General features: G+C 34.2%; 1 long non-coding RNA gene across 1 annotated transcript; it reads left to right on the top strand.

Moving 5' to 3' along the window:
• Positions 1-7,874: 7,874 nt before the first annotated feature.
• On the top strand, positions 7,875-9,571 carry LOC128019991 (uncharacterized). The gene is made up of 3 exons (XR_008185266.1): positions 7,875-8,635; positions 9,223-9,283; positions 9,529-9,571. It is a non-coding gene; the product is annotated as an uncharacterized LOC128019991 (long non-coding RNA).
• The last annotated feature ends 209 nt before the right edge of the window (positions 9,572-9,780 follow it).

Raw genomic sequence — 9,780 nt, 5'->3', positions numbered from 1 at the left:
TACATTTCTAGGGATTTAATTTTGGTTGTGTCTTGAAATAAATCTAAAATAATGGCTACTCGCCAAATAAGCAAATAAGATTAGATGAGATAATAAAGTGGTTACCTCATTAAGTCAATAAGTGTTCAACATGCATTGGTAGTTTGTCTGGTCTCAGTTTCTAACACCTTATTAGTCTTCATTCGGGTTTGGAGATTCTACATTTAGCAGTGATGTGGTCAATTCAGGTTCCTAATCTCACTTTCTCCTTGGATTTAATAAAAATGCATCATAAAATGTTTTGGAGGCCTCTGACTAAGCTCTTAATGGAGGACAGGTCATCTTAGATTCAGATCTCACTTTTTACCAGCACATTTTGTAGATCAGCTTATGGACCAGTGGAGGCCTTGAGGTCACATTGTAATTCAGCACCTGAAGGTGGTTACAGGGGACCTGGAGGCAGCAGACAGAACCTTCAGCTTGTTAGATTTATTTCTAAATATAGAAGATTATTGTTGGACACTTTCCATATTTTTATTGACAGAGATTGTTGACGGGATGAGGAATTGTGCGCATATATTTTCAGTCAGTTGTTCATGTTTAGTTTTTTTTTTTTTTTTTTTTTTTTGTCAGGATTTTCTACAAGGGGGAATATTTTGCTTATTTTCACAGCAACAAACATAAACAATAGCCCTTCTCATGCCACCATTACTTCACAGAATGAGTCATTGTTTCAATCAGTGCAATTTCTTTTTTTAAAGCCATAGATTCAGAAGCTATCCATCAATCAGAGAAGTCAGTGTTACTGTGGAAATGAGAACTCAACCAAAAGAGCTCAGCTTCGACTTACATCAGGGATAGGCAACTCCGGTCCTGGAGGGCCACTATCCTGCAGAGTTTAGCTCCAACCCTAATTAAACACACCTGAGAAAGGCAATCAGTGTTTTCGGGATTACGAGCTATATACAGGTAGGTGAGTTTTTATGAGGGCTGAAGCTAAACTCTGCAGGATAGTGGCCCTCCAGGACCGGAGTTGCCTATCCCTGACTTACATGATAAATCACTGCAAATTACACACTCAAGTTACAGTTTGAAACAGTTTATGTATTTGTATATATTTATGCTGAATGTTTTGAAATAAACATAAAATGTGCAGTTGTTTTCAAATCTGTGACTTAATGATTTTGTTTATATTAGGGTAGAGTGAGGGAAAAAGCAAATTGCATGTACTCTGATTTAGCTGTAAATATATAAACCTATTCTGGACCCATTTAAAGGAGTCATATGATGGGATTTCAATTTGTCCTTTCTCTTTGGAGTGTTACAAGCTCTTGGTGCATAAAGAAGATATGTACAGTTTCAAATTCAAATAAATATTTATCATGTGGTTTCTGATTAGACCTGTGTTTGCCTCTCTCGTTGTTATTTACCTTCGTGGTGGGCAGATCTAACCAGGCAGTGTTCTGTGTAGGTGGTGTTTAGCCACACTTTTTCATCATTAAAATGGCACATTCACAGCCTGTTGTTTTGGCAGATTGGCTTCAATATAGGTGGTTTTTAAACTAATGAGAAAGTCCTGAAACACAGGTTGTTTTGTATAGTACAATTATCTTTTTTTTTTGGTCAAAAGATTAAGGGAATTTTGATTTCTCAGTTCATGACCCACTTTAAGATTGCTCTTTTTGTTTGTTCTTTACCTTTTCCCCTCCCAAAGCCTTTATTTATACCCCAGAGATTATTTAATAAAAAACTGTTGTTTTCATTTAAATCTTTAAAAAATGGTGGTGTTGTAAATTTGTACTTGTCCTGGGACCTGGGACCTGGGACCTAGAGACGGGAGTTCTCTCACCCCAGACAAGAAAGGAGTCTTAACACTATTATACTATTTTCTATGTAAAAACTTTCCAATAATTTAACCACAACCAAATGTGCTTTTCATGAAAAGTATATATATTTTTAAGACAGAATAAATGAAGGAATATTAATAATGTTGAACCACGTGCCTTTTAATGAGAATTATTTATTTTCTTCTCCAACTGGAACACACATGTAAAGCTTAAATAACTATTTGATATAATAATTAATGTTTTAAAATGGATCTAAGCAATGGAATGAGTGTCATGTTGCTGACCCAACAGCAGGGAAAGCAGCAGCATGTTATGCAGAAGAGTGTCTTCCACACTCACACTGTCTTAGAATGACCTCCAGCCTTGACAACTCTGTCACAGTTTACTGCTGATGAGCTCAGGGGAGTCTGGATCAGGAAGAAGCCAGGATCAGTCCCTTCTGCCTCGGGCTTCACACATCTTATTACACTAGAATTTAGCTGGGGTTTGTCTATGGATCAACTTGAGCACTATCTGTTGCCCAGCTCCATGCTTTGTCTCTTGAGATTTACTCTGTGCAGCTGTCAAGAGCTGACAGCATACTGACAACATGCATACCACAGAGCTCACTGCAGTGCATACATAGAATACTAGAACACACATTTGTTAGGCTTTTAGTTGCTGGCGCTTCATTATCATTTTGAAGGTAACAGACAAGGATAGTATTTCATCAGTAAATCTTTCTTTTGATCTACATAAATACATGGCTAAAGTTCTAAACTTTGGGTTCACTCTGTGTTCACCAGTTTTTAATGCAATAGTTCAAACAAGAATTCTGCCATCATTTACAGACCTTCACGTAGTTCCAAACGCAAATGTTTTTCTCTTTCTTTCTAACCCCCCCATTAAATACACTGGTCTTTGAAGCTTTCATGTTAATGAGAGCAGTGATAATGTTCAGTTTGTGAACCAGATCAAAAGATTAAATGAAACAATCTGACTCAAAATAGTGATTCATTCATTAATCTAACTTTGATGACATAATATTATACTTATCAGAGGTGGAAAAAGTACACAAATCAAGTACTTGAGTAATAGTATTTTTTTTTCTTCTCAAAATAACCACCGGAGTCAATATAGATAAATAAAATAAAATAAAAATTATAAACTGTATATTATTGATATTATTATTAGAACTGTAATATATTATACGTTTTTATTTTATTTATTTATTTTGCTATGCTTTTGCTAATGCCTGTTGTTAGGGATTACGTAAGAGAATATAATTATATTTTCATTATGACATTTTTTTATTTTTTTATTTTTTGTCTTCGGGGTAAAATGAGCATCACTTCCCACTATGATAATTACTGTAGTTACCATATTCTGAGCATCACATCCTAATGCTAAATTTCTCAAAATGTGTTCCAATGAACAAACAAATTCAACTGCATCTTGGATGGACTGAAGGTAAATTTTAGGCAAACTTTTATTTTTGGGTGAACGGAACACATAACAGACATAACTGATTAGCTGAAAAAACAACAAAGACAAAAACAAAACAAAGAGTTATTTCAGTGAAAAACCATCCAATTTGACAGTGTCATGCAGGGAATTCTGAGAAGGTCAATTTATTGTGTTTTAAGCTGTAAAGTACAAGATGACTTGTAATTTTTCACTTCCAAAAATGGTAAATGTAACCGTAAATGTCACATTAGTTTTCCACTATGTAGGGGACAAACATTTAAACAGTTTTTTTTTTTTTTTTTTTTTTTTTTTTATCTTAGCATTGTTAAATAAGGCAAAAAAAGTTGAACTGACTTTGTAAAAAGGCATTTGTGCAGAAAAAAAAAGAGTGACTTCATGACTCACAGTTCAGCGCTATTTAGCACCTGGCTATGACACAGGTTTTTGAGTTGAAATTATAGTGATTTCACCCCTAAATAGTGTTTAAAGTTCAGAACATTTAAATGTAAATTCAACAGTGCATTCAGTTCCTTGTTTAGAGCTGTAGACCAAAGACTTGCCATTCCAACCCTTTAAAGCTTGCCCTCATACCTGTCAAATAAACACAGTGGAATCGCCATGCCTGGACTAATGCACGATCGCACTGCTACTAATAAAGATATTATTTCTTTCTACTGGCAGCTTATGCTTTCCTTTTACAATTTCAAATGTGCACTTTAAGCAGATGTTGTCATGGTGACATTTTACATTTTGTGCAATCTGTTTTAATCTCTCTGTCTATTCTCATGTATCAAGAAGAAATCAGAACAGGTCTGAAGGTTGGACTAAAAGCCCCATGAATTGAGCTCTCTTTGAAGTCAAGACAGCAAGAAAGCACTCGTGATAAATTCCTGATTGTTTTGCCTCTTCTTCTTTTGTGTCTTCACCGAAAAACTTTGATCAAAAAGGCCTTTTCTTCTGACAAATATGGCGCTTGGTTTAGTCTCTAAACCATCTCAGGAAATTGGAAGTCATTTTGTTTTCAGCAGGGGTGCAAAGGGGTTACACACTCTAAAAAACTTTCATTACTCTTTTGGGCCATGTGCAAGTGTATACATCAGAAACTGTCTTCCTCCTACTACCAAACTTTGACCAACCACCCCTCCAAAGTTAAAATCTTTTAATATTATAACAGAAAGGCTATCTTTTATGCATAACATGTCTGTCTTATTTGTGTTTTTAAGCAATAGATCACCCAAAAAAAGGAAAACTTGATGAAAGTTTACTAACCCCAAAATTCCTCTATCCAAAATATTGCTTTCTGTAGTGAAAAAAAAAAAAAAAAATCTTGTCTGTATCAGGTGAGATATATTCACAGATCAAGTACAATTTACAGGTGAAACCAGTCCAAAATGTCTGTGAGACATGTTTTGATGTGAGAGGACAACAGAGGACAGACTTTTTCACTAGATGAAGTGTTATTATGATTCCATTCTGACGGCACCCATTCACTGCATAAGATCCATTGGTGAGGAAGTGATATAATGCTACAATTCTACAAATACGGACCAGTGAAAAAACAAACTCATCTCCATCTTGGATGGCCCAAGGTTGAGATTTTTGAGTGAACTATTCCTTTAATAGAATGCTCAGTCATGTATATATTTATTTCTTTGCATAGATGGGTCGTGCAAATTTTATAAAAACACAATTATATCTTTTTAATAATATTGAAAATACTTTTTAATAATGTTTGTATAATAATGATAATAATATAATAAAAGTTCTGTGCTCACCTCTACTGTGACCTTGTTTTCAATCATTTCTGACCTCCTTTCCTCCATCTCTTTTCCACTTACTCACATATATGCCTGTAACTGAGTAATTAATAGAGATGTAGAAGGGTACTTGTGGGAGATATTACCATGCATAATATATTAGCAAAGAGGAAACTGGATTCCATATTTTATCTCTTTGATTAAGGCTTTCTATAATGTAGCAGTTAAAGAAAACCTTGTATTTCACCCCATACTCTGTATTCAATGGAACACTTTATAGCATAGTAATCTTCTAAATAGGAAGCAGCATGAAATTATTGTTTGGGCTTGTTTGACTAGCTTTAACTTTCATGATAGTTAATAGGTTCACATTAACATAACTTTTTATTGTCTCTTTAATGACTTGTCCTCATGGTAAAGTGTTAAAATATAAGTTGATTTGAAAATTAAGGGTTTACTCAAACTAATACTAATAAGCTGTTTTAAATTATTTGTATTTATATAAGTTTATTATTATAGTAGTAGAAAAAATTTCCGTTGTAACACGCTAAAATCTAAAGAGGTCCAACTGTGTGAGATGTGATTAGACTGTCAAACTAAGATGTTTAATGGTACCTGATGATGTTAGTTTGAAAGGTTTGACATGTTGGGATGTGAATCTATAGTGCGTCAGAACGTCGCCTCCAACCAGCTGACTTCTTTCTTGCACTTAAGTAATGCAGGCATATGCTACTAATTAAAATCCACTTCCCACTATGTTTAATATAGAAAAGCTTTTAGTCTGCCATGGCCAGCCCCTCGAGAAAGAAAACAGCCCTTTCTCTTTCACATCATGAGGAGTTGTGAGCAGTAATTCATTCTTTAGACTTGTAGGAGTATTTTCTAATGTAAGCCTGGAATTAGCCTGTCCATTAACAAATTAATAATGCCGTCATTTGAAGAAGACATTTGTACTTTGATTGACAAGCGATAATGCAAGAAAGGAAAGAACAGTACAGACCTGTCCGTATTTTAAGCTCTGATAATTTTAAAATGAAAATAGATAAGATTTTGATAAAATAGATAAAATAAAATCTAGATAAGATAAGATTTAAGTTCTAATATATATAGTACATAAAATATAAATAAATACAATAAATAAATAAAAATCATTAAAATAAAAGAAAATTTAGAAAGGCTAGTCATAGAAAGTTTGTCTGGTATTTTCTATTGGCCAGAAAAACTAGAGTACATGTAAACATATTTATTATTATAAACACATTATTAATAATATATAATATAATATAATATAATATAATATAATATAATATAATATAATATAATATAATATAATATATACATTTTATCTTTACTTCGCAGGTTATATTAATTTGTATTTAATTGTTTGTTATTTTAGTACATAAGCTAAATGCAAATGAGAAATGTTGAAGTAACTAGCAGAAAAAAAGTTATTTTATATTTTATTTCAGTTAAAGTTTACTTTATTTCAAGTAATAATAATAATAAAAAATAAAAAGGTTTTTTAGTTAACTATAATAAACTTATATTGCTGCATTGTTTTTAATTCCATTTAACAAGTGTTCCATTATCGACTTCCATACTCTCTTTATTTCCAGGAGAATACAACCCTGAAAACACATAACACATTTTGAAAATATAAAGACTGAAATAGTATTTTGTAGTAAACCAAGCTCTGATATGTTTGTTTTATTTACATCTTTTTTTTTTCTGCCTTTTTCTGTATACTTGTTTTCTATAGGAAGTAGCCTATGTCATTGAAGTACTTACAGACCTGGATCAGTTAGACTCAAAAGCTGTCTAACGAATGAGGAGGTCAGATATCAGTCACCTCCTATCCTTGGCTCCCCAGTCCTCAGACATCCTGTTCCTCCCTGCAGCTGTAGGCTCATTTCTGAGGGGCTTCATTCTTATCACTGCTGCGCTCCTCTGCTGGAGTGGAGCGGTCTGGACATTAAAATGTGATTTATTCCACTAATATCCTCAGGTCAGTAGGAACTACAGCAAGGTCAGCATAACAGTGCTGCCTGCTGGGTCTTTTAAGAAACTATGATTCTCAGAAAATATTGTGAAAACACCCCAAAACTCCCCCTTTTTTCTATAAACTTAGTTCTGTCATGACACCTCTTGGAGGGATTGGCATGGTTATGTATATGACAATGTTACTGTATTTTGTCTTGTGGAATAGATCTGCAACGCTGCTGCTGCAAAAGAGCAAGTGCCGAGACTTGCTACTGTCAATGCATTTACAACATGCTGCTGTTAACATGTAAGAAATATTGCTGCTCCAGATATAAAATGCATGAAACAACCCCCAAAAAGCATACATAAATAACATCATAGCAGATCTATGCAGGTGGAGCTGGGGAAGGTGGAGGGTTTCTGAAGCAAGCTGCAACTGCTAAGGTAAGCCCTAGTCATATATTTTAATGCTAAGTAGTGTGCTACTGATACAGGAGAAAACCGATCAGCTGTGCCATGTGATGATGACAGTTTAGTGATTGATTCTTTTAATACACTGAAAAAAGTGCAACAGCCCTGTCATTACTCTAAAGCACATTTTATACTTAATCTGACTTAAATTATTTAATTTTCTGTCTTGTTCTTGAGCTTAAGTAAATTATTTACTTTAATTTAAAGTAAATCTAAGTTTTGTTGGTTTAATTTAAACTATTTGCTACCCATCAAATCAATAATTTTGCGTTCTGTGTAAACCACGTGACCACTGACGTAATCGAGGTTGGGTTTGAGAATTTTACGATCGACGGCCATCTTGTTTCCCCTCACATCCTGCGGCTGGCAGCAGTTCCACAATATCGGTGAGTAACTATACAAAATGCTTTAATTTACTGTAACTGCATCTGATAAATATGTAACGTTATATGATGCGTTTGAATAAGTTAACTGTTTTATGGGTGTGTTTTGTCACATGTACATACACCCACGCATCTTTAATTGGGCGGATTGCATGAAGTTACTGACACGTTAGAGTGAGCAAAGAATCATGGATCAATGAAAAATTAAGAGCTTGATTATTTTAAAACCGCTATTAGCCGCGAAACAGAACTGAAATCGTTAATCCCACAACGGCTTTCTGTGCTTGTACACCGGAGGCACGCGCACGAGACCCACAGCGTCAGCACTGTCTCCTGCCGTTTGAATATTAAAATATATACACAAAATATGTCGAAAATGTCCGTCTTAATTAGCTTAAACATAACACAGTGACTTATGAATTAAGAGAGTGTAAACTTTTGGGAGTACATTAGATTTGAGTCAATACACTGAAAAAAAGTGCACATGGCATGTCATTACTCTAAAGAAGTCGTTATAACGTTACTTGATCTAACTCAAAACATTACATTTTCTGTCTAGCCATCAGTGTTATGTAAATATTTGGTCAATTTAAAATTAAAAGAATGTATTGTTAGTGTAAAATATACATTTCTGTAAATTGAAATTTAAAATATTGGTTCCCATTGTCACGTGATTTATAACGTAATCCGTGGTCATGCGTGAGGACGTTCAGCATTCTTGTTAAACCGCATGGATGAACTCGGCGTGGTAAAACGTGAATAAAGAAAATTGGTAAGTAATTTTAAACGTACATCTGGGCCGTATTATTAAAATTATACGTGTATGATTTCATAAAATGTTATGTTTTACTGGTGTTTTACATACGGTTAGTATTAACGTAACGTTACTAGTTTGACTGCTCTAAATCGTTTAGAAGGTTTACACGTTTCCCTCATTACAATGTTAAACCGAGTGGAAATAAAATAATACAAGAAAACTGCTTCAGGTGAGATGGATTGATATTGAAACGTAGTATAAAGACTGTTTCGGGTATGCTGGAGTGCGATACTGTACTGCTAACGTTACATGTATAAAGTACATGCACGCTTCAGACACTTGTATAGACTTAACGTTTTTATGAAGGTATATATTATGATGATTTTTATTGATTTATGAAACTCATGTTCGCAAGTTATTCGCTCTGCCTACTTGTATGGTCTCTCATTCATGATTAACATTAGCTTTACATGAAGGCCCAAACACATGTCTTTAGTGACATGCCTAAACACTTATTTTAACTTATTGTGTCGACCAGCATACTCGCAAATAAGTGATCTGTTTATGTGAGCCAGGTGGTTAATTCATTTTGTCTTTTGTAGGACGGGGTACTGCTGAACAACAATTAGGACAGGTTTTGAATAATCCAGTCACATGAAAAACGTAAGTAATTTGCACCATTTAATTTTTGCTTTGGAGGATAAGTTTTGTTATTTATCTTTCTTCTCTCCTATGCTCTACCTCACCATTCTCATTGGCAAGTAACTCAATGTGAAAATGTCTTGGATGCCCTAATTATATGTTTTGTTGTTTAATGCATTGTGTGCATATGTCTTTTACAACTAGTCCTCAAAGTAATTTTTTTTTTTTTTTTTCAGAAGTCTATTTTCTGTTTCTCTTTCTTACAGATTAATGCAGAATTTTTTCGCATCACGACCTTACCTCTACAGACAGCTCTCAGCTTCTCCAGGTTATTAGGAGCAAAGGTGGAGCCCTCCGTGAGAAAACTAAGGACACTATTAAAGTTATGGATCAGGTATTGGTTACATGCAAACAAATTTGCTTGTGGCGATCAATTTAGTAGTGTATTGGTCTAATAAAAACAATACATCTTGAACATTTTGTAGAGTTTGGACATAGACATCAGAAGAGAGTGCCTG

Source organism: Carassius gibelio, chromosome A9 (genome assembly GCF_023724105.1).
Source record: "Carassius gibelio isolate Cgi1373 ecotype wild population from Czech Republic chromosome A9, carGib1.2-hapl.c, whole genome shotgun sequence".
In the NCBI taxonomy this organism is placed as follows: domain Eukaryota; kingdom Metazoa; phylum Chordata; class Actinopteri; order Cypriniformes; family Cyprinidae; genus Carassius; species Carassius gibelio.
Note: the sequence above shows the minus strand (reverse complement) of the source record. Positions and strands in the feature narration are given on the sequence as shown.